This window comes from Schistocerca americana, chromosome 3, assembly GCF_021461395.2.
Source record: "Schistocerca americana isolate TAMUIC-IGC-003095 chromosome 3, iqSchAmer2.1, whole genome shotgun sequence".
Taxonomy (NCBI): domain Eukaryota; kingdom Metazoa; phylum Arthropoda; class Insecta; order Orthoptera; family Acrididae; genus Schistocerca; species Schistocerca americana.
In genome coordinates this window covers 555,673,420-555,699,609 of record NC_060121.1, presented here as the reverse complement: position 1 = coordinate 555,699,609, position 26,190 = coordinate 555,673,420, and positions in this window count along the sequence as shown.

The window sequence follows — 26,190 nt, the reverse complement described above, 5'->3', positions numbered from 1 at the left end:
GACACTGGTGAGTGTCCCAATACGAGCTTAGCACAAACCTTCGCCGTTTCTGCGGTCGCTGTTTTGCAACAGTCCACGCATCGCATTCCAATCTCGCATTATTTTACTCACTGAAATTACAGTCTGTCCCAAAAATATTGACTGTGGGTTCACTTCACGTTAACAGTTTACATTTATAAGCAAATTCACAGTTTTTCGTGCGTAATATTGGCGTTTGGCGTCCTTACTGCTGTTGAACGTTCAATACTAGCACTTCACTGTCCGTATCACAGTTTCACCTTCACAGTTTTTCACACTGCTTGAAGTAACTGTTTCGATTAGTTCACAAACACTAATGTATTTCATTCAGTCTGAACTGGATTTTGGCTCGTGCTGGATTTTACCAGTCTCTTGCACTAATTATCTCTTTTCATTTTCAGAGTCGTACTTGCCTTCAGATTTTTTGACTATACAATTGTATTTCCGTCTCATCTGAGGTAAGTCCCTACGTCATGTCTGCCCACTCATTGCGTACTTGCCCTCCAGAGCCAGGCTCGACTTTACAAAACTTTGCCTCTCGCATTATTGTACACATTTTATAATCTAGGCCTAGCGTGCAAGTTCCTAGATTAATGTTAGATTTGTGACTTTTGTTTACACTACAAATTCGTGCAAATCTCTGCCTTAGCAGATGGCAATATATTTTAACAGTGCTTAGCGGTAGTCATGTTAACTGATTTGCTTTGTACCTTGACCACAACACATGAGGTACCTTGGGTGATGTACACCCTGCACTCATGTTGTTCAGTAAATTATGATTGAGCATATTTCAAGATCGGTATAGACATAAATACATGGAATAACATATACACTATAATATTGAATTTCATAAATTTCATTACTACTACAGTTCAAAAATGTTCATGACACACTAATGAAAAATTCTTTCATCATTACATGCTGTTGAATTTTTTTAAAAATATTTTTAAAGCATTTTTAAACATGAAATTTGTTAAATATTCTTAAACCTACGTTCATTTTTTTTCCAAATGCAATTGCTTAAAAATACTATTAATCCTTAACATCTACAAAATTGAATCGCACTAATCTTGTGCGCCTCATTGTCTTTAAAGGTTACACTAAAATCTGAACATTTACTCACAAAAAAATACACTATAAACTTAACCTACTTCACACAAATGTAAACGTTGCTCTACTGAGCGAACTTCTTTAAGTCTTTGTATGGATAGAGTCCTTTAATCCCTTCCGATTCTACGTCACCCAACAAATAGCTACATCCATGTGGTATGTCTATGATTTTGTAGGGCCCGGCATACACCGGTTGCCATTTTTTATTCTTTTTCGCTAACAGAGATTACTTGGGATGAGTCCTTATTAGCACCAAGTCACCTGGTTGATACACTGTTACCTTCTTTAGTTTCTTGTCATGCTTCTCCTTTCGGCGCTCCGCGCACCTCGTTAAGTTATTTAAAGTCTCAGCTATAATTTGTTCGTGAGGTACAACTTGTCGTGGTACAGTTGGTAATGGTGACAGCCAGCTGTCGGTTTCATTCTTTCCAAACATGACTTCTAGTGGAGTATAACCGGTGGCTGAATGTGGCAATCTATTGTGGAGTTCCTCAAAAGTCGAAACGTATTCTGCCCACTTGGTGTGGCGATTCGGAATGTAAGTTCTCATGAACCTGTTCAACTCTTTAAAGGTGCGCTCTACAAGACTGCTTTCCGGGTGAAATCGGGCTACAAAAATGTGTTTAATACCTTGCTCTTGTAGAAACGTTTTCCATTTGAGACCAGTAAAATAGGTGGCATTATTGGATAATGTGATCTGTGGTTTGCCAACATTAACAAAATAATCTGTTCGTAATTTCTGAATGAGGGGTGTGGCCATTGAAGCTTTTTCAGGATACAATTTTAGAAATTTGGAAAAGGCATCATATACAGCAAATACATATTTCACACCACCTCTGACAGTGGGTAGTGGCCCTAGAATGTCAACAGAAACTAGTCGTAATGGTTTGTTAGGAACAACAGGGTGCAATTCACTTATAGTGGGCAGATTTGTAGGTTTCGTCCTTTGACAAACTGCACATGTCCTTACAACATTCTGAATTATTCTTTTCATATTCTTAAAATGACTGTCTTGCGAGAAGTGCTCTACATTTTTCAATACCCACGTTTCCCCACGAAAGGTGCACGTGCCAGATTAAATCACTGATACATACTTCCGGTACACAGATACATCACAAGTCCTTGTTAACATCCTTCCGGTAATATAATACCCCATTTTGCACAGAATAATCATTTTGCACAGAATAATGGCTACCTATCTGATTTCCCTTGTTTGACTTTTCCCAAGGCGGGATCTTCGTCCTGTAAACTAGGCAGTTGCTTGCACGTCTGCAGGAACTTTTTTCGACAAGTAGGGTCTTTCATAATTAAAATTTTGTACTCTTTGTTTTTCCCTCTGTTCTGAGATTCTTTCTTTTTCCCTTTCTTTCTGTTCTCTTTGTTGCTCTTGCTCATAGAGCATCTGAGCCAGTTTCTGATCTCTTTCCCTATCTCTTTCTTCTAACCTGCGCAGAAATTCTGCAAATGGGTCTGCAATCGGTGAGCATACTGGTGCCCCGCTTAATCTAGCACTCGATTGGCCCCCCTGCCCAGGCATTGGAGTTGTTACTCCATTCCCAATCTGCTGTGGAGCGTCATTCACCGTCCACAGATCCTCGCCCCCCGCTCCGGAAATTATGTTATCCGAGGCAGTGGCTTGGGATTCGTTTACGTATTGCAAATGATCCTCACTTTCCATATTAACAGAATGTTGTACTTCTGGTGCGGATGCTTTAGGTTGTCCTATCTTACCCATACTAAATTCACTTCAAGACACTGACGAATCTTTAACACTGATACACACACGAATAATTATCCCCTCCAAAAATAAACATATAAATAAACAAAACGAATAATTATCCCCTCCAAAAATAAACACATAAATACACAAAACGAATAATTATCCCCTCCAAAAATAAATACATAAATACACAAAACACCGCAGGTATCTCATGTGCACATGGGTTCGATATTCCGCACACAGCTACACAGGATGCTTGCACAATAGGCCTTACCTTACTTATATTTCTTTCTCGCGATCCTTTTTCTTTTCTACACTTTTTCCTCTCCAGATCTCCTCAGGGTGCGGTTTTGTTGTTGTACATGTAAAAGAATTCATACAAGCATTAATATTTTACAACAATTAGACACATACATAATTACACTCATTACAGTAGAGTCAGATTTAGTAAATTTCGTATTTTCTTTAATCGGGCCCCAACGTTGCGGCGCCAATCTCGCGTCCGTCGGCCGTCGTAATTTAACATATTATTATTGTTATTATTATTATTTGATTGTTGCCGACTTACGTGGTGGGCCTTAATAAAAATGATATTCCATTTAATTTTGATTTTACGGTTAAATGCTTTCCTGAAATTCTCCTTTTTAACAATATTAATCTCAAATTATTTGTTACGTTAATGAATGTTAGACTTGCTGCATCTTAAAACATGAGCATACAAGCTGAACAATGTAATAAACTTTTCATATTAATTTCCTCGGCTAGTCAATTCACTTTAAAGCAAAAGATCTTTAGTTATTAATTACAATTACGGCCCACACACGCGCGAGAGTATTTTTTATTACCTCCGTTAACCATTGTATTGTAGTCGGAGTCCTGGCTCTGGGTCTCGGCTATGGTACTGAAAATAAGAATCTTAAAGCTAAGTATTTTCTGCAACGTCGGGCGGCTGTGGAGAAAAATTAATATTATGTTAATAGCGGGCGAGTTTTCCGCTTCCGCTAATTTTTCATAAGTTAATATCGCCACGTAATGGCGTCGTTGGCTGCATCGGCCGCTGCGATTGTTGAGCTGTAAATTACTTGAATACAGGTTAATTCAAGGAAGGCGGACATGAAATCGGTATCACCTCTTACAAATTAAAAGTGCACAATAATATTAAATCATTATATTATATGCTAAACTCATACAAATATGCTTACATTTGCCAGCACTCGAAAGATGTCCGTCGATACACAATAAAGACAAGAGAAGAAGTGAAGTCGACTAAAAAAATTAACAAAAGACCGTATCTTGTTGTCTCTTTAGATCATTTTGTCATAAATTATTTCTTTGCATTGCATTTCCTTGCATTTCTCGACAGAGAAATTATTGTTTTACGGCTACATGATAAAAATATATTATTCTATTTTTAAGTCTTTTCGTAATATAGCACTGGGGACGCTATAAGGACTGATAAGACGTTGCCAGAATTGCTGCAGATGTAAGCTGGTAGGGACAGAGACATTGCGAAACAATACTGCCCATCGGACATTTGTATACATCACAGCAAAGTAAGACGCTACTGGCTCACACAGTTCTTTCTGCTACAGTCACGAGACCGAAACGACAACGGATACACTGCGCCTGTTTTAACCTGGCGATACTGAGGATATCTACGTGAAACACATCACTAAGTCTGAAAAAGCAAGGTAGCTGTCTCACATATGAGCCATGGATACACAGTAGAAAGACTGAGTACTGTCAGGGAGATACATTCTGGGAGACTTGATATGAGTTTTTACTCCTGTACTCACATAAAGGGTCGAGGATTACTACCCTCCATCAAGAAACAAAAGCGCAGAGACATCGTCCATGTCCTCTGCATGAAGCACTACTACAGTCCAAAGGTGCGGATCAACGACAGGAGGTTCAAGGAAACTGAAGACCCACTCGACGGTCGGGAAGTTTCGGTAGGAGTGGCTACTTTCGCTTCTCATCATAGTGAAGAGGACGTACCAAAAGGTCTCCTATGCGTGGATCTGCCAGCGTCATCGTACACAAGTCCATTGACGAGATCTAGATTAGATTTAGAGTAGTCGGATCCAGTGAGAACTTCTGAAACAGTGAGTCCTGTTTCTCCTGGAGAAGGAGCAATGCTGCCAGCTGTGGTGCGTGCATTGTGATTAGGTGGTTACCACTGCTGACTGGCGTGCTGCAGCTTGCTGGTTCAAGCCCGACCATCCGCAATTGTTTGTTAAGTAGGATATCATTTTTCTTATGTTATAATGATTATATATTTTGGAATATTCGATGCTGTATAAACAGCTGCGCTCTCCATCCACGATGTCAGTTCTGTTTATATAGTACCTTCAGCAATGACTCTGTCTTTGGATTTGGATCTGATTGTGTTTCGACGTGAAAACATGTGTGGCCTGTCCGGTGTATACTTAAGGTGTTGGCTGCAGCTGGGTGTTACATTTTATTATACTTGTACAATAGTATTTTCTGCGCCACTTGTAAAGTTAGTTCCAAAGGTGTAGCTCTTATGAATGATAAGTATGTATGTATCTTAGATTAAGTGCTATTGTATGTTCTTAGTGATCCATTTCAAGCTTTTATTATTTAATTACTGTTTAGAGAATTTTTATAAATTATTGTTTCATTTGAAGTTAACTGATTCGAAGATCGAGTCCAAGTGTATGCCTTCTTTACTTATGTAAGTGCTCTGCTACTGCGAATTTATTATTAATAAAGCAGGCAGTTCGTCAGAGGCTCACTCTTGAACAACCATAGCCAAATACCACTCTAACCTAAATCCTACATCATATTTCAATGCTGCACCTGATAACTACAGTACAATTTTCTCCTTTTTTTCTTTTCCTAGATTTTGTCACTGCCATGTGTCTTTACGATGTGTCAACATTTTCTGTTTTGGCCACGCAATAAATGGTCTTTCACAGTTCATCATCAGCATCATCATCATCAGACCTTTCTGAGTCTTGGCCTATTCCATTTTTTTCTTATTTATTGCTGAATTCCTCTAATTCTAATTTTTCAATTTTCTTTACGACCTCTGTGACATCTTCCTCCCACCTTAGCTTTGGTCTTCCTGTTTTCCTGGTTCCTCAGCCACTGTGCTGAATATCTTCTTAAAGATTCTGTCATTACTTCTCAGTACATGTCCTGTCCATCTCAGCCTTTTAATCTTAATTATCTAACAATGTCTTGTTCATTATACATGCAGATACTATGTAGTCACTAGTGGGATTTTCACCCATTTACTGTGCTTCAAGTACATATAACTCTCTGTGAAGTAAGTTTCTCTTTATGAATTCTCCCTGACTTTTAGCTCTTAAAGTACAACAAGTACAATGGAGGAAAGTGAGTAACCCACACCAGATGTGTGATATAGGGTTTTGTTTCAAATTTTCTCATTTTGTGGACTTGTGACTTGCAAATTGTGGAGAATAGAAGCATGTAATTAGCTGAGTGCAGGTTAGCGCAGTTATTAACAGTAGTGAGAAATATTTCAGAGTTTAAAGGGATACAGGCAGCAGTATTTCCACCACTGCCGGACAAGCCCGCCGCCGACAAACGAGCGGCGGTGGGCACGCGGCGCGTTTGATGTACGGCTCATATTGTTGGCTAGCAGGCCGCTCACGCCTTTAGGGCTGCGGAACACCGGCAAGTGGAGCGTTAAATGAAAGTGGTGGGTGGTCTTCAGTTACCTAATTGCTTCCCCGACTTTAATAACAATTCTACGCATTTTCCGTAAACAAAACACGTCTACACCAGACAAGTAGATAACTAATACTTACCCGTGCGAAGCCGAGAAGAGTCGCGGGCCGCAAGAAAACAAGATCTGGGCTGCATGCGGCCGGCGGGCCACGCTTTGGCGACCACTGCTCTACATCCATAGTGTACAAACTAGTTGTAAAGTGCATGGCAGAGGGTCCTTCTAGTGTCGTGATTTGCTCCCGTTCCATTCACGTATGGACCGCGTGCGACTAATAACTGGCCAGTGCCTCTGTGGGCGCTGTCGCTAGTCTGATCATCGCGATCAATCCTGCAACGTTACACAGGGATCTGTAATGTATTCACATCCCTATGTCCCACAATACTAGCTCTTGAACATTTTGCCTTCAGATTTGACTCCGGTACCTGCAAGCATAAGCTTTTCCACATTTCCTTGACCCTCTTCCTTGAGGCAAGCAAACCTGTGACGATTTGTACTACCCTTCTCTGTATATATTCATTATCTTCTGTTAATTCTATTTGGTGTAGGTCCCACGCACGAGCGTTTTGTAAGCAATCTCCATTGTAGACTGATTGCATTTCCTCATTATCCTACCAACGAAGCGAAATCTGGCATCTACAGTACTTCATCTACAATTGAGACCATAGGATGATTCCACCTCCAACCCCTCCCCAGACAGAATTTGTGCATCCCATCTGCCTGTCAGGCCGTGGTAGCCGAGCGGTTCTAGGCGCTTCAGTCCGGAACCGCGCGACCGCTACGGTCGCAGTTTCGAATCCTGCCTCGGGCATGGATGTGTGTGATGTCCTTAGGTTAGTTAGGTTTAAGTAGTTCTAAGTTCTAGGGGACTGATGACCTCAGATGTTAAGTCCCATAGTGCTCAGAGCCATTTGAACCATTTGTTTCCCACAAAACCCTCATATACTCACTGTGTTTATTCTTCCTCCCTTCTGTCCACTTCCTTCCCGTTTTCTTCTCTGTGGACGTTTCCTGAAATTTCGGTGTCTGATTTTTTTCCGTACTTTTCCCTCTCTGCCAAGTCTTCTGTGGGGATATTCAGTTTCTTAAGTTCTTCCACGATTTCCTTTACCCAGATGGTTTTCACTGTATTAGTTGTCAACATGTTAAAAATCTTCTTCGTCAGTCTGTTTCCTTTCATCCTGTTTATGCGTCCGAAGAACTTCGCCCTTCTTTTCTTGATGTTGTTTCTTATAGTCTCTGTCTGTTCGTACAGTCCTTTTGTCGGTCTCTTTATCCATATGCTCTCTTTCTGAACTGGTCCATAGATCTTCTCCAGTACTTCCCTCTCTTGTTTTTGCATCTCGTTCATTTTCGTTCTTGCTTCCATTACTGTTGGTTCCGAGGCATACAAGGCCTCTAGTAAGACTGCTGTACTATAGTGTCTTAATTTGGCGTTTATGGAAATACTTCTTTTGTTGTAGTGGTTCCATGTAGATCTGTAAACTTTTTGTACTTTTGTGATCCTTTCTTCATTGGATGTCGAGTTCTGTCCGGTTTCTGTATAATTTCTCCCACGTATTTGAAACTTCATACTTATGCCACCTTTCCATACTTGGTTACCAGTATGTGTCTGTCAGTCGATTTTTTGTCCATGTACTGCGTTCTCTCATGTGTTTGTCCATGTACTGCGTTCTCTCATGTGAGATTTGTAGTCCTGTATTGGTTGACATTTCGTGTAGTGTCTCTAGAGCTTCTTTCTCTTCTGTTATTTGTTATGATGGCTATTTCACCAGCGAAGGACAGACACTTCATGTAGACGGTTCTATCCATGTGTCTCCCCATCCTTACTCCATTGCCCTCTTTGTCCCATGTCCTGAGTATTTTCCCTAAAACCTATGTACCTAAAATGGGTGACAGGCCTTTTTCCTGTCTCACTTCTGTCTTGATTTGAGTGGTTCCGATACACGAGGGATGGAACTTTTAATAATGGCAACTATTTATTTACAACTCGTGCAAAACAGATACGTGTTTCAAAGTTTTACTGACCTTCAAATTAGTCGTCAGCATTGTGTATAACCCGTTGCCAGCGATGTGGAAGTCATAGCTGTGCCAGTTGGTTGAGAGTTCGAGCGGCGCGGTCTATTGCCCGACGAATTTGTATCAGTTCAGAAGCGAATGCCGTGAAGTGTTTCCTTCAGTTTAGAAATCCAGTTGAACTCACGAGGGTATAAGTCATGGGAGTGCAGTAGGTGGTATAGCACTTAGCAGTCCCATCAGTCAAACAAATCAGAACAGCTTGCACTGTACGTGCTTGAGCATTGTCCTGCAAAATGACGGTCAGGTCCTGCAGAAAGTGTCATCACTTGTCTCTAAGCTGGTCGTAGGTTGTGTTCCAAAAATGAACCTATGCTTGAACGGGACCCGAACCCGTATTTCCTCCTTATCGCCAACTTGACCATCTCGGCTACATGTGCACACTTCCATGACCGATCCAAATCTGTGTATGCCACAGTGTCTACTCTCTCCATTGCTCGCAGCTTGCCTCAGCAACAGGGTTAATGAGACAAACATGTTTAACGTTACTATTATCGTCTCTCAAAATTATTCGCAGTCGCTACAAAATTTTGAAATTTAGTCATCAAATTGAGGTATTGTAATAATAAAAAGTACATGTATATTTCCTGACTGAATAGATGTGACCCATTGGTGCTTTATCTGTGTGATGTCACGTTTCATTTTGTGAATCTCAAAAATTTTACGTATCTGAAGATTTAAAGCAAGTTGCCAACCACTGCATAATTTTGAAATCCTATCAACATCTTATCGGATATTTGAGCGTCATTTTTCCTGACAGTAATTCATTATGGGTAACTGGATTACTTTCAGAAAGTCTGAGTGAGTTTGGTACTAACAGTCTCTGCCAGGATACTAGTATACAACATGAACAGCAATGTTACTAACACACTTGCCCGGGAAACACATGAAGTTACTTGAATGCCTGTCGAAGACTCTCAGGCTGCGTTCTCCTTGTCAGGAAATCGTCAGTCCAGTTACAAATTTCGTTTGAGACGCCATCTGATTTCACTTTTGTTTATAAGCGTTGCTGTGCTGCTGAGTCCATCGTTTGAATGATAGCAAGTTGGAGGAACTAGTTACTTGTTCACTTTACCTTCCGAATTATACAGAGATCATCACACAATGTTGTAAGACTAGCAGCCCGGGAAAAAGGTGGAGAACTCAGCTAAACCGCAGTATCATGGATGTTACTCTTTATCGGAGTATCCGCTGCCATGAAAATGTTGTTTGGAAGGAAAGAAGAGAAACTTGTGACAAGTTAAAACCTTAAGCCGATTTGTGAGGCGAACCCGGATAGCTCGATCGTCAACGTACTGCCCACTAAAAGTAATTCATCGGACACTTTTCCCACCCTGGCATATAGTTTTAATTTGTCACCGATGTTAAAAGTTTGATACTGTGGTGTTCAGACGAATATCAGAACGATATTTCAGTAGCTATATTCGAGTTGACAGTGTGCAGGTTCTTCAAATGGGCTATACCTACAAATAAATATTCTCGCCGTCTCCGTACGGCAAAGATATCGTAGGGATGTACGACTATATCTCCACTACAAAAAATTCAAGAACAAAACTTACAATTATTTTATCTACCTCATTTGTCTTGTTTCACCGGTGTGGTACTCTGAGCTGGTGCGAGAAAAAGTATGTAATCGAGTTGTCTCACAGTCAGTAGTGCGTTAAGTAAAAGCTCTAATGCACGGCAGTCGCAAGATATTCATTCTGGTACTTAGCTACATCCTAATTTTCTTCTCCCGATGCGACGAGGGCTTGCATTTTAATATTCAGTTCTCCGGAGAGGAAGTCAACTCGAAGAAAGAACAACCGCCGCTGCCACGCTGACATTGTTGTACGTCGTTGGGGAGAAAAGGTAAATTACCAACTCGCACACTAAAACTACAAGATTAACACTTATTTAATGTTTTAGAACGCATGTATGCCAGCGTGCGTTTCTCGGCAGACAATTTATGGTGCGACTTCCCGATAATCGATGCATATACCTTTCTCCCAACCAATATAAAACTTACGATGAGTAATTGCAAGTGCAGATATTGATGGTTGTTTTGTTCATTATAATTAACGAACATAAATTTCTCGTCAATTCCTTACCGTGGGAAAAAAATATACTATACTTTCGAGAATAATGTTTGTAGCTCACTTTTCCACCGAAGTATCGGGACTTTGCGAAATAGATGAAATGATAATATCGAGCTTCGAATATAAACGATTCCCAGTGATTATTCTGGAGCAAATGTACAGCACAAAAAATGGTTCAAATGGCTCTGAGCTCTATGGGACTTAACATCTGTGGTCATCAGTCCCCTAGAACTTAAAACTACGAGGTGCATTCAGGTTCTAAGGCCTCTGATTTTTTTCTCCGGACTGGAAAGAGATAGAAACATGCCCATTGTTTTAAAATGAGGCCGCGTTCATTGTCAATACGTCCCAGAGGTGGCAGCACCATATGGCAGATGGAATTTTACCGCCAGTGGCGAGAATGAGAACTGTTTTAAATACTTAAAATGGCGACGTTTTCCTTACTTCAACAGCGTGCAATCATTCGTTTTCTGAATTTGCGTGGTGTGAAACCAATTGAAATTCATCGACAGTTGAAGGAGACATGTGGTGATGGAGTTATGGATGTGTCGAAAGTGCGTTCGTGGGTGCGACAGTTTAATGAAGGCAGAACATCGTGTGACAACAAACCGAAGCAACCTCGGGCTCGCACAAGCCAGTCTGACGACACGATCGAGAAAGTGGAGAGAATTGTTTTGGGGGATCGCCGAATGACTGTTGAACAGATCGCCTCCAGAGTTGGCATTTCTGTGGATTCTGTGCACACAATCCTGCATGACGACCTGAAAATGCGAAAAGTGTCATCCAGGTGGGTGCCACGAATGCTCACGGACTATCACATGGCTGCCCGTGTGGCATGTTGCCAAGCAATGTTGACGCGCAACGACAGCATGAATGGGACTTTCTTTTCGTCGGTTGTGACAATGGATGAGACGTGGATGCCATTTTTCAATCCAGAAACAAAGCGCCAGTCAGCTCAATGGAAGCACACAGATTCACCGCGACCAAAAAAATTTCGGGTAACCGCCAGTGCTGAAAAAATGATGGTGTCCATGTTCTGGGACAGCGAGGGCGTAATCCTTACCCACTGCATTCCAAAGGGCACTACAGTAACAGGTGCATCCTATGAAAATGTTTTGAAGAACAAATTCCTTCCTGCACTGCAACAAAAACGTCCGGGAAGGGCTGCGCGTGTGTTGTTTCACCAAGACAACGCACCCGCACATCGAACTAACGTTACGCAACAGTTTCTTCGTGATAACAACTTTGAAGTGATTCCCCATGCTCCCTACTCACCTGACCTGGCTCCTAGTGACTTTTGGCTTTTTCCAACAATGAAAGACACTCTCCGTGGCCGCACATTCACCAGCCGTGCTGCTATTGCCTCAGCGATTTTTCAGTGGTCAAAACAGACTCCTAAAGAAGACTTCGCCGCTGCCATGGAATCATGGCGTCAGCGTTGTGAAAAATGTGTACGTCTGCAGGGCGATTACGTCGAGAAGTAACGCCAGTTTCATCGATTTCGGGTGAGTAGTTAATTAGAAAAGAAATCGGAGGCCTTAGAAATTGAATGCACCTCGTACTTAAACCTAACGAAGTTAAGGACAACACACACGCCCATGCCCGAGGCAGGATTCGAACCTGCGACCGTAGCGGTCACGCGGTTCCAGACTGAAGCGCCTAGAACCGCACGGCCATACAGGCTGGCTGTGAAAGACACTGTATGAACAGTTAGCAACTTGATATGTAAATAATGCCACCAGACCATAAGTTTCATTAATACGATGCAGGTAGCAACAACGTATGTGTTAACGTAAATGATCTCCGACCACTGGTGAGATTCGAAGCCCACAAACAGCATGTGGGATGCGCGGTACAGTTTTTTCGAGCGCGTTAGTGGACCAGATTTGTGCTGTTTTCTTGGCGACTGGCGGCTTGATTAACTGGCGAGCGAAAGGGAGCGCTGGCCACTGTAGCGGGTGGCGCTATTCGGCCCTCGTAGTATCGGAAAGGGGCGTGGCGGGAGGGGGTGTCGGCGGCGAGGGGCGGAGCGGCGCTGCCGGGCGGCGCGCATGCGCACCAGGACCCGCGCCGTGCGCGCCGCGCGGTGCCGCCCGCAACAATGCCCCAGTCGCCGAACAGCTGAATATCACGCAGCGCCCCTACTCAAAACGCAATACAGGCCTCAGGCTCTGGTCGTGGTTCCTTTTACCAATTTCCATCGACGCGGAGCTACCACCGGCGTGCGCTCACTTTGTACACATCTCGAGTCCGCGGTGGACTTCGTGCTGGGCGAAGGGGCAACAAGTACCGACGACACACTGAGGAGCCGACTGCAGACGGAGAAGCCATGCGCCACACGTGTTCGTCCCTAGCCGCCGTCTGCGCACTGCCTTTGTTGTTGTAAGTGGGATGCAGCGCCTGCTTGCTAGCAATGCATGAAGTGTGTTTGTATCTGTCATTCGCTTTCTTATTATGGTCACCATCCTTGATGTTAATGTTGTTGTTTATAATGTTCTTACGGCAAGTATTGCACGGATTTCCTTGTATCAGCAGAGCTTCCGTTTGTTTCTTATACTGACAGGCTCGCTGTACCATCGAGTCATTTAGAAGTGGATCGTACAAACCAATGCATAATTCGAATGGTTCTGTACGGCATATGCACTATCAACTTCCACTTATTCCAGGCATTTTCTGTTGCCACAAGTCGTCCTTTGTTTGGTAGAACAAATATTTCACTGTGTCAGTCAGTGTCCATTTTTTTAATTTTTGCATTTAGAGGACACGCCATTATCATTTGGTGTTTTTACATAACGTGCTAATGTATTATCTGTTTCTGTAACTATTTGAAGCTTTAGCTTGTGCCGTTTCTTTGTGGAAGATAAATCAGTAAACAAGGAAAACTGATCTTTGTGGCACATAGGTAAGCAAAATATTAACATAAATATCACAGCATCACATAGCTGTTAATAAGGGAGCGGAGTAACCCCACTGTATAAAGTTTAATTATTCGTAATTCAGACATTTATATGAGATCACGGAATCACTTGTAGCTAACTACATCAAATATCACAGATGAATAAATGCCTATTTCAAATGAAAAACTGTTATTTCAAAAAGAACAAAAATAGAAGCAAATTTTCAGAGTAAAGTTTTATACATCACAGAGCATATTAAACGAACTTCTAGTGACATAACGATACCTCAGCGGAAAACAGGTACAGGGTCCAATAGTGGACGTGACGGTTTCTTCGCGTACCGTTGCCTTAATATACGACACCCTGGCCTTCAGCGTCGAACTTACGGACAGTGAAACATTTAAGAAAATGCAGTGAAAATGCAATGTTACTGTCTGCATCTGCCTTAAAAGCTGTCGTATTACTAAAATGTGTGGTCAAGCAGCATAATTGCGACTACGATTTAGTCCACACTTCAAGTTGTCATTTGATCGTAAATAGACTGTGCCGCATATTAAATGAAAAAGTATCATTGTCGTCTAGAAATAATTCACACGAAATGAAGCACTTTGACGATTACACGGCAAATGAGCTGCACAATTCATTAAAACTGACGTGCGAGTCCATGCTTGGTTCATATTCGACGCTCGATGTCAGCATTTCACCTGTGCCGCAATGTGCCAAAGGCTCTATTCCAGGTCTCTGCGAAAAAAGCGTTTTGAAAACGGTACCTATTCGGACGTTTTCGCTCATTCCTAGGGAAAGGAATGAACGACAAGCTTATTATAGTTAGAAATACTGAACAGAATAACTACCAACGTTCTCGCTAAGTCTATCATCTTATAGTTCTTCTTATATTTAGTATTACTAGCCAAAATTGTCTCATAAAATTTGGGGCGAAGGTTGAATCCTAGCCGGCAGGGAGGATATTGATCTTGCTTGGCGATCTGCGGCTTCTGGAAAGTGTGTAATCCTCCTGTTGCGGGACCCGCCGTACAAAAGGACGGGCGGCGTGCAGCGGGTCCCCTTGCGCCGGCTTGCAGCAGCGCTCACAGATGAATGCGCGGAGCCGCCTTTCTGCCGCTGCATCTGCCGTGCCGAGCACCTCGTAACAAAAGCCGGCGGCGATGACATGACAGGCCTCATTCAGCCGTCAGTGCATCACGCCGCACACCGCCGTGTCACACCAGAAACAACAGCGATCTGCTCCACACGTCTGTTCGTTATTAACTCATAGGTACTCCTAAATGATGCGCGGTAAAGTCTCTGCCTCTCTGTCTCTGCCTCTCTCTCTCTCTCTCTCTCTCTCTCTCTCCTCTCTCTCTCTCTCTCTGTCTTTCCCTCTCCCCTCCCCACCGTCCTGCCATCCCTCCCTCTGTGTGTGTGTGTGTGTGTGTGTGTTTGAATACTGTCTTCACCGTGCATTTTAGTAACAGGGATTCCGTAGCTACAAACACTAAACCAGTAGCACTGCCTCAACTCACATTCTTTAAAGAATCGAACCCTCACACACAGATCAGTTTTATGTGTCTAACTACTTTACAAGTGACTTAATTCGTTATATATATGACGTTACGCAAATCCCTAAGTACGTTGGTTTTATTACTTTTGGATTATTCACCCACAGTCCAATAAAACGTAAAATTCTGCCTCTTAATGTGTATATTATGGCAGCATTACAAATTTTTGAATTCTGTCAATTATTATATGAAATAACGAAAATTTAATTTTTGTTTCCTCTGGAAAACGTTCGATATGCAGCTTGCAACAAGGTCTAGGTGATGGTTTTGGCCATTTACAAGTCCGTGCTTCAGCGTAACGCCCCCAAATTGTTTATCGAAAATCTCTTTAAGCTTCTTAAATAAAACAAACGCTATTAACATTCTACGTCTATGTTCGTAATGTTTATATATTTGCAAACTTCTGCTACTAGGGTGCTCCAAACTACAGCGCGTAACATGGCGGCGTCGAACATAACTATGTCGGTGTACGATAAATAGCGTGCTGTAATCGAGTTTCGAATTCGAAGTGTTCGTCTACACACGCAGCTCACTGTCTTCCAGCATGGCAACGGTAGACCACACACGAGTGCTGCGAGACATCTGCAACAATCCCTTGCCTTGGGTTCACCGTCATCGATTATCCTCCTTACAGTTCCGACTTGGCCCCGTCAGATTTGCATCTGCTTCCAAAACTTAAAGAACGCTTTCGAGGTTTTCACTTCGATAGTGATGAAGCGGTGCAAGCCAGCCGTCGTGGCCGAGCGGTTCTAGGCGCTTCAGTCTGGAACCCCGCGACCGCTACGGTCGCAGCTTCGAGTCCTGCGTCGGGCGTGGATGTGTGTGATGTCCTCAGGTTAGGTAGGTTTAAGTAGTTCTAAGTTCTGGATCTAAGATGTTAAGTCCCATAGTGCTCAGAGCCATTTGAACCGTCTGAAGCGGTGCAAGTAGAGATGAGGTAGTGGCACCATCAACAAAGTCAAACATCTGACAGTGGCGGTATCAACAAACTGGTCCCTCGCTGGGAGAAATGTGTTCGTCACCAAGGTGACTATGTTGAGAAATATGCAGACGTCAAGAATAAAGATTTAGATTGTTAACAAAGTTTTATTTTATTTAAAGAGATTTAACAGTTTGTACATTTAAAGAATCGGAGACATTTTTCAGCACGCCCTCGTACTATCCGTTTCGTGCTTGGTGGGATACGTGCATGAATGTCTCACTAAAGTAATGTACAGTTTGAACGTTGGGACGGCTGTATCTCATATCTGTGTACTGCTAGATGCTTTCGGAACTTGGAGAAATGTACCACGGACTAGAGAGGGTGGATATATAGAAGGGTGTGAGCAATCAAATGGGACAGTGTGTGTTTATTGGTGGCAGGCTCAATTTGTTTCACGAAAATCAGATCTAATCGCGATCTTGTCCATTCCAAGAATGTGTGAAGATGCTAATAGTATTTTCTTATAGATCATAGATATCGTTTTGAAACATTAGGCCTATTACACGCGTTAGTAATCTTGCTAGTTATGTATAAGTTGTATGTATTGGGGTGTATATGTCCCAGAAAATTTCATAGAATGTACAAAACATAGTTGTGTGGTACATCAAAGCCACCTTCAAAAGCTATGTTGAAAACCTGTCTGCGATATTTCCCGTTTTTCATTGTCAAGAGAATAAATGTGTTTTGATATCTACTTGCTACACTTTTCCCATAATTTCCATCCTGATAAAATCATTGTAAAATTAATTTTTTTTTTAAATCGGTGAATTTAAAATGTTTTGTAGTGGAAGCATATTCATTTATCAAAAAGGAAGACAGTTTTTGACCTTTCATTTCTCAACTATATACAAAATGGTGGGTTAATATACATGTGGTGGTCTGTCTGCGTTCACACAAGTGGACATGATGTTGGGTGACGAGCAGCTGAAATGACTGCCAACCTGCATGAGCAGCCCCAGTGAAATATATATATTTCTCACGCGTAGGCTTCGTCGGCATATTGAACTAATGAATGTGTCTTGGTTGTCTAGCGCAGCAACAGCATTGACGAGTCTAGATATTTAAACGAGTGTGGAACTAATGATTGCCGGTACAGCCCCAGGCAAAGAAGGGCTTATGTTCTTCACAAGACGCTACAGTTGAACGTTCCGTTAATGAAGACGTCGTTAGAGCTGAAGCACCAACTAATGATTAGATAAAGATGGGGCATGATTTTCAAGGAACTACTCGAAGATTTGCCTGAAGTGATTTAAGGAGATATCATATACATAAATCAGAATCGCCGGAAGTGGTTTGAAACTGGTTCTTGGCGAATACGAAACAGTATCGTCATCCATCTCGGCGGGTTGTTACAGGAACAGCACTTGGTACAACTGTTTAAGCACGGAGGGGAAGAGAATGCTATGAACGTCGCTACCTCGAGAAGCGGATTATTTTTCGGCATTGCTGTTCTTCAGAATCATTTTCTCAGTTGTACTGTTACTTCATCACCAGCGTGACAAATTAAGAGGCCGATGTCCGTCCGCATGCTTGTTAGCTGTAACAGATCAGAATGGTTCGTGGGGTGTGTATAAAAAAAAAAGTAGTGCGGTAAAAGTCGGTTTTTGGCCACTTGGATTAAGACTTTTCCCTCTCTAAATCACTTGTAGGAGTGCTGTAGTAACTGAGACACTATCGCTCGATAGAGGAAGTGTCACAGCAGCTGTTAAGGCGCCCTTCAGATTCAGTAAGGACATGGGAGGAGCCGGTTCCTGCTCTAGCATCCATTTACAGTACATCGTTGCGCGAATCTGTGACTATAGTTGAAGACTGGGGAGCAAAATTATGACGTAGATTTCTCGAAGCAACATGTAGTGCACTTACCTGTGATCACTTTGCTAGGGACCCGAAAAGAAGCAGCCTCAGCACGAGTGAGAGTAAAGCAGTGGCCATCTGCTGTGGCCGTAGCAGCCAGCAGCGTGCAGTTCTTGTGTGATAACCAGCGTCGCTGCCCCACATCTTACTTGAGGGCGTGAATTCTGACAAGAGTTCAGCAATATTTCACGATTTGTCCTCTGTTTTAAATAGCAATAGGACAATGTGGAAAACGTTTTAATATTCTGTCTGGTGTCAAGATTTCTGGCTCAATTACTGTGTAGATTATTTGAATGTGTGTTAGAGTGGATACTGCAAGCTTTTTTAATCGACGATCAAAATAGCAATCATCTGTATCCTACATTTACAATACTGATTGCCTGTCGCTTTATTTTTTAATATACACAGTGTGGTAATAAACTTTCGCTACTTGAGCCTGTGTAGAAGAAAGCCTATCGTATGGGAACCCAACTTTACAGGAATGATGTTCAGACTTTGCGTTAAAGAATTTGCGTTCTCAGTAGTGACAGCGTCACGACTAACCATTAGGCACCGATAGTAATACGGTGACCCACGGCTGAAAGAAGCATCAGTGTGCATTACGGCTGCAGACAGTCAACGTGGGGCTGGACAAGGTGAGCAGGGCGTTACTCGTAAAGCTGCCAAAGTAACAGCAGTAGCGCTGCTGCTCTACGTGATTATCGGCGCATTAAACGAATACGGTGAGGCTCTATTTCTGGACCCGGGTTGAAGAACATGATTTCGACAGTTCGAATTAACTGGCGATTTGGGAATTCCTCCCGGGAGAGACAGACGACCAGTTGGCCAAAAGTTGGTGAAGTTACTGCTGCCATGGCTGAGAATGCTGGACGCAGTGTGCTATCATCAGACAGTGTACGAGCAGTGTCACGACAGCTGAACGTTCCATGGTCCACCTTCCGAAAAGTGCTACGAACGATAGTGAAATGTTACCCCTAGTGCAGTTCAAGGCTGTCGTGGTTGCGGATGGTCGTCGCACTGAGCAACATTTGTAACGTGGAACGTAAACGTGGTGTGCATTTAACAAGTGTTACCCTCTCATGTTGAGATTGAAATGTCTTTCTTTCAATGGTTCATTCTATATTTCTCTACGGTAGGTCTTTACAAATTTTTCCATACAGGTAAATCGTTCTATGATCGCCCGTTCATGGGAGCCCTCACAAGTAACGTAAGTTTAATTATATTCATCTTGCATTTTTAAACTGGGACTATGGTTTTTACTTAAGCACTTTCAACATGCATGCCTGTATCTACCCACCAGCATCTTTTTCAGCTAATCTCACTATATTTACCACTTTACATTATAATTATACCACAGTTTTTATTAAGCCGTAAGGGAAGTCACGAATATGCATGTAGAGGTATACGCTCTCAAGTGTGACTTTTGCATATTAATTTTCATATATTGATAACTGCCGCAGTATGTGTTGTCACTTTCAGGTAGTCTCTGACATGTACCTATGGACCAGTGTTACAATAAGAGTGCATACGAAAAGACTTTGCTCTCACTGCGCATTTAGTTCTTATTTTGCAAGGGCGCTGATGATGGTGAAGTTGAGCGCTCTGAAATCAGTATAATCACGAACATCATAAATCATCGTCGTTATCTAGAGACCTAACAACTCCTGTCTAGCAACGAACATGGTTTCGGCAAGCACGGTGGTTAATTGAACTCAGATACCTCTTCCAGAAATTCTGGGACACTGTGTCCGCTTCGCGCCTACTATATACAGTACGTGGATACGGCATATCCGAACAGCTATGAGAATGGCGTTAATCCTTCCTAACAATTAGGATTCAGTTAATGGAAAAGCTTCGTAAGAATTGGAGGTACCTCGAGGTAGTGTGATAGGGTCGAGGCTGTTCGCGACACGTCAGCTGGCAGGTAATGCGTATAGCCCTGAGAGGCTGTTCGCAGGTGATGCAGTTACGTAGATGGACGTGACATCTTCGGAAACTTGTTACGAAGTGGGAGAGGACCTGTACATGGTCAGCGTCCTTTGCAAAGGTTCGCAACTAAGTCGAAACAAAAACGAATGCGTTGCGATGCGTGTAGATAGGCAAAAAGATACGATGTTGTTTGAGTAAGCGATCAGCGGTCGGTCACTGGACTCGGAATGGAAGTGCGTGACCTCGAACGCTCAGAACTGCACGAAATGTGCTCAGAATTTAAATCTGTGGTGTGAACCACCCGCATGCAAAACTTCTCGTCTTACTACGACAGGCATTTAAATTATCAGAGTTGCTCGAAAGACGACACAGGACACTTGTATCTCATCGCAGACAACCAAAAACTTGTCAAAACAACGTGATATCCACCGACGACACTGACGTGACGATCTTCGAAACGTGTAGCGGATGCAAATCAAAAGTAAATAGCGCGGAAAACTGCTGCTTGAGTACTTTTTATATTACACTCTAGTTTATACACATGAGAATCATAGATTTAAAACCATTCAAATCACAGTGCGAACTGGTCTTAAATCTATAATTAATACGATGTGTAAAAACACGAAGTGTGTACCATTCGACGACACCAACTAAAGATGTCTTTCACATAAATCGTGGATCGCATCTTGAATAATTTTACCAAAAAAGTCGCTCGTCACGAGTATCTTAAACATTTGTACAGCCTATGAGCTTCCAATGATCGAAATAGTATATATTTAATGTCTTGTTTATTTTTTATGTAATTATTGCTAATATGCTCTTAACGTTGCGTTCGTAGAATGTAACAGAATAGCATCAGATTGGCGTAATCAGTGTCCTCTGCTAACAATTCGAGCTATTTGTATACTAACAATGTTGGATACGCAACTCGAATTGTGCGTTAAGAGCCGATTAGCAATAATTACATAAAAAATAAACAAAACATTAAATATATACTATTTCGATCATTGGAAGCTCATAGGCTGTACAAATGTTTAATATACTCGTGACGAGCGACTTTTTTGGTAAAATTATTCAAGATGCGATCCACGATTTATGTGAAAGACATCTTTAGTTGGTGTCGTCGAATGGTACACACTTCGTGTTTTTACACATCGTATTAATTAGAGTCGCCGTCACGCATATGAAAGTAATTTCGATGTTAAACAACACTGCGCACCACAATTTTACATGTACATCTACATGATTACTCAGCAACTCACAATTGAGTTCATCGTACCACCTTTAAGCTACAGCTATGGCCTTCTGCTCTCGATCAGCGCGCGGGAAAAACGAACACTTAGCTTTTTCCGTGTGGGCTCTAATTTCTCTTATTTTACTACGAAGACTATTTCCCCTATGTAAGTGGGCGCCAACAAAATATTTTCACACTCTGAGGAGAAAGTTCGTGACGGAGATTTCATGAGAAGGTCCTGCCATAGCGAAAAATGCCTTTGTTTTAATGACTGCCACCATAATTCGTGCATCATTTCCATGGCACTGCTCCCCTATTTCGCGATAATACAAATCGAGCTGCCCTTCTTTGAATTTTTTCGATGTCCGCCCTCTATCTTGTCTGTTGCGGATCCCACGCCGCACAGCAATACTCCAGGAGAGGGCGGGCAAGCGTAGTGTAAACAGCCAAACTAGGGGTCGGTGGGATCCAGACCCCAACACCTGACTGAAATTACACACGACAGCTGCCGTGCAGTGAAACTGAAAGATATTTTGATTTTCAATCATAGATGAAAAAGGGATACGCACTATCGGTAGTCAACAAGGCCATGATATATTTCAACTATAGAAATATCGGTAGCTCTATTGGCTATCGCCCATCCTACCTTTATTCGAGATCAACTACTGTACATTGTTAGCTTTTCTTGAGTTTAGATGTTGTTTGGTTAATCAATTCAGTTCTTACTTGCAGTTAAATTTAATGTAAGAGGCGGCCATTGTGGCCAAGCGGTTCTAGGCGCTTCAGTCTGGAACCGCACGACCGCTACGGTCGCAGGTTCGAATCCTGCCTCGGGCATGCATGTGTGTGATGTCCTTAGGGTGGTTAGGTTTATGTAGTTCTAAGTTCTAGGGGACTGATGACCTCAGAAGTTAAGTCCCATAGTGGTCAGAGCCATTTGAACCATTAATGGTTCAAATGGTGCAAATGGCTCTGAGTACTATGGGACCTAACATCTATGGTCATCAGTCCCCTAGAACTTAGAACTACTTAAACCTAACTAACCTAAGGAAAGCACACAACACCCAGCCATCACGAGGCAGAGAAATCCCTGACCCCGCCGGGAATCGAACCCGGGAACCCGGGCGTGGGAAGCGAGAACGCTACCGCACGACCACGAGATGCGGGCAACCATTAATGTAAAAGCTGCGTGTTGGTATGGTAGTTTCTAATTTTGGATACGTTTGTAACAAGAAAGACGAGGAAAATCGATTTTGATTCGCCCATTAGCGTTGTGATGAGTTAAAATTATTTAAAAGCGTAATTACCTATCAACAACTGTTTAATGTCAGAACTGTTTTCGTGATATGGAGACTAGTACAATTCTGAGATTGCAATATTTCAGTACTGCGTAAGACCACTGAGTGGTAATTATCATTGAAAGTAACATTTTATTGAAAACAGTGCAAAAATATTAACTTGGACTTCCCTGCGTCGTCCAGAAGCAGCGTTGATCAACAAAAACATCGCCCAAATGTCGATGCTTGCATTTCTTTAAAAAATGCTCAAAATTCTATCATCAATAGCCCAAATGGCAAAATATCTCCACTGGACACCAGGACGCAACTCAGTTATGAGAACCTGTTCCGATACGGAACGATGGGGAGGGGTTTGTGGAAAGCGGAAGGGGTATGTAATGACATTACATTTTACGGTTCGTTCATTTCTATGAGATTTTTCCAGCAAGCTGCTTGAAGTTATCGAGGCGACTGCGCCCTGTCCCCCCCCCCCCCCCCCTCCCGCCACCCTCAACCCCCCCCCCCCTCCTCATTTCGTCCAGAATCTATTTGCCCTCTTCTAACGCACAATAACTGAAGCCAGGAATGTCACGCACAATTTAATATAAAAATATGAGTGCGTTCATGCACTATAAAATGACTAGATATGCAAAATTATCTGTGGTCGTTCCTTCGCGTTTCCACTTCAGAGTCACAAGAGTCACCTTCCCAACAGTCGACTTGGGAAGCTTTAGAAGGATTGAAGTGACCACTGGGAATTTGATACGGTGGTGACATCAAATGACTAGCTGACGTTCAAAGTTACTAAGCTCCCATGACCAACCTATTCTACTGTTATTGCTTCCCTACTGAAACAGAACACTCCCAGCCCCTTTTTACACTGTCTAAGGAAAAAGAAATCACGCACCTCGAAGGTGTTATCCGAAATTGACGGAAATGGGCCGATGTGATGCACATGTAGATACAAACAAGCTATTACAGTTTCAGAAAAATTGGATGAGTTTTTACAAGAGAGACAGCTTCACAAACTGAGCAAGTCAATAACACGTTAGTCCATCGCTGGCCCTTACGCAAGCAGTTATTCAGCTTGACATTAATTGATAGATGATTGAAGAGCCTCCTGAGGGATAAAGTGCCAAATTCTGCCCAATTGGCGCATTGCATAGTCAAAATCTCAAGCTGGTTGGATGATGCTACCATAATAATCCGAAAGTTCTCAGTTTGAAAGGGATATGGCGACCTTGATGGCCACGGTAGGCTTTGGCAAGAACGAAGGCAAACAGAAGAAATTCTCGCCATGTTCGGAGGGGCATTTTCTTGCCAAAATGTAACCCCAGGATGGCTTGCCATGAAAGGAGTGGAATATCGTCGACGCACCACTGTGCTATAAGGGTGCCGCGGATGAAAATCAAAGGTATACTGGTATGAAATGAGTGGAACACCAGACTATCACTCTTGGTTGTCTGCCCGTGTGGCTGGCGACATTTGGGTTGATGTCGCACTACTGTCTGGGGCGTCTCTAGACGTCTTCGCTGTTCATCGGGGCTCAGTTCGAAGCAGGAGTCATAGCGCAGTGGTACGCCGACGATCGACAATGTTGCACGTCCTTCGTGCTAAACCATCCTGGGCTTACATCTAAAAAAAAATAATGCCCGCCCACACATGATCACAGTTTCTACTATTTGTCTTCGTTCTTGACAAATCCTACCTTGGCCTGCAAGGTCGCTGGATCCCTCCCAAACTGAGTATGTTTGGAGCGTTACGGCTGCGCACTCCAATTATCTCGAGACTTCGACGAACTAACGTTCCAAATGGACAGAATTTGGCTCTATGTCCCCCTGGTGGACATTGAACAACTGTTTCAATCAATAGCAACCTAAATAACTGCTTCCATAAGGGTCAAATGTGGACCAACACGTTATTGATTTACACGACTTGCCAAGCTGTTTCTCTTGAATAAATCGTCCAATTGTTCTGAAAGTGTAATCATTTGTTTGTTTCCACATGTACACAACATCTACTGATTTCTGGCCCATTCACATAACTACTTCGGTTGCGGGACAGCCTCTCGTTACATCTAGTGGTAATTCCGCGTTACACAAGGGTGTCCGGATACTTTTGATCAAATAGAATACGTACTTCCAGTCAAGCTACCCTGGAGCGATATATAGTCAATTCCACAAGAAAGTGTACGCCGTTATCTATATGAATCAGAAGACACTAGGCTATGTGTGTGTGTGTGTGTGTGTGTGTGTGTGTGTGTGTGTGTGTGTGTGTGTGTTTATATGAAAATACATGTTATTACTAATTGCAGAATTACCTAAAAGTTAATCCGATCGTCGCCATTATCGATTACGGCTTTAAAACTTTTTGGCATGCTTTTCACGAGATTTTGTGCATATTCTCAGTAACGATCTCCCTGTCGTCCTGATTTTATATGACAGCTACTTCGAAGTATATATTCGCTTTCCTCTAAGCTTCATTTAACATACGACCAAACATTAATTCGAGCGAATCTGCATCCGGAGATATTGCAGGCGCATCATCGTCCTCTTGAAGCACCCAATTTGCCTCGTTCCAACCAAACAGCTTCTTAACGGACCTCAAAAGGCATTTTTGATAAATATTGCACATTTTTCCGGTGTTTAAATTGGCAAGTTGCCAACCCTGCAACCGAGCCGTGTGTAGTGGCCGCGAGGTTTCAGGCGCCATGTCACGGATTGCGCGGCCCCTCCCGCCGGAGTTTCGAGTCCTCCCTCGCGCATGGGTGTGTGTGTTGTTCTTAGCGTAAGTTAGTTTAAGTAGAGTGTAAGCCTAGGGACTGATGAGCTCAGCAGTTTGGTCCCATAGTAATTCACACACACACACACACACACACACACACACACACTGTAACCGACGTAACAAAACATTCAGCTCTCACTCTGTTCATATATACACTGCGGTAAAGCGCATTGGGTAGATTCGAGACCACTACGAGAGATGTCACTGCGGACGTTACATTTAACGTTGTGACGTACAATTTCTTGGTGAACTGACTGTAATTGACGTGAACAAGTATCTGCCCGTCTCGTGCCGGCACGTGCATTGGCAGTGATATTCGCGGATCATTAAGCATCCGGCGAGGAACGACGCGCGTACCGGAACTACACTCGAGCGTTCCGGAGATGCCAATCGATCGCAGCCAAAGTAGGGAAAAGCCGCTGCCTGCTGGGGGGCTGCCGGCCTCCGGTACGTGCCGCGGCGGCGGCGGCGGCGGCGGCGGAGGAGGAAGAAATTCGCTGCGGCCGCGCAGACAGAAAGGAGTGCGGATGCTTGTCGCGGCGTCCGCTCTGCCTGCAGGGATTACGGCTGCTTCCGCCCCCGGCGCCGCCACACAGACAGACCTATACGGCCCGCTGCCGCCGTGTCGCCCGCCTTGAGCGCCGAATCTCTCTTAGCGGCTCTCCACACGGCCGCCCCTCTGTCACTCCCGTGTCGATGGCGGTTACGCATCTTTCTGGGAGACCGAGGGAGGGGAAAGCGTAGCCGAGTCCCTCTGAACTGCCGCTGCTGACACTGGCAAATGCTCGCGCGAAATAAAAAGCAAATGCACTGCCTCCTCCCCGGTTATTCGCTTGCTGTAGTTCATCAGATTCAAAAGCTACTGCCTCTTCATTCGTCAGATTCAGTTTTTTTTTTTAATAAAAGAAGATCTTTATCCGTCAGTGCCTTCCTGGCGCCAACCCCTCTCTGGAG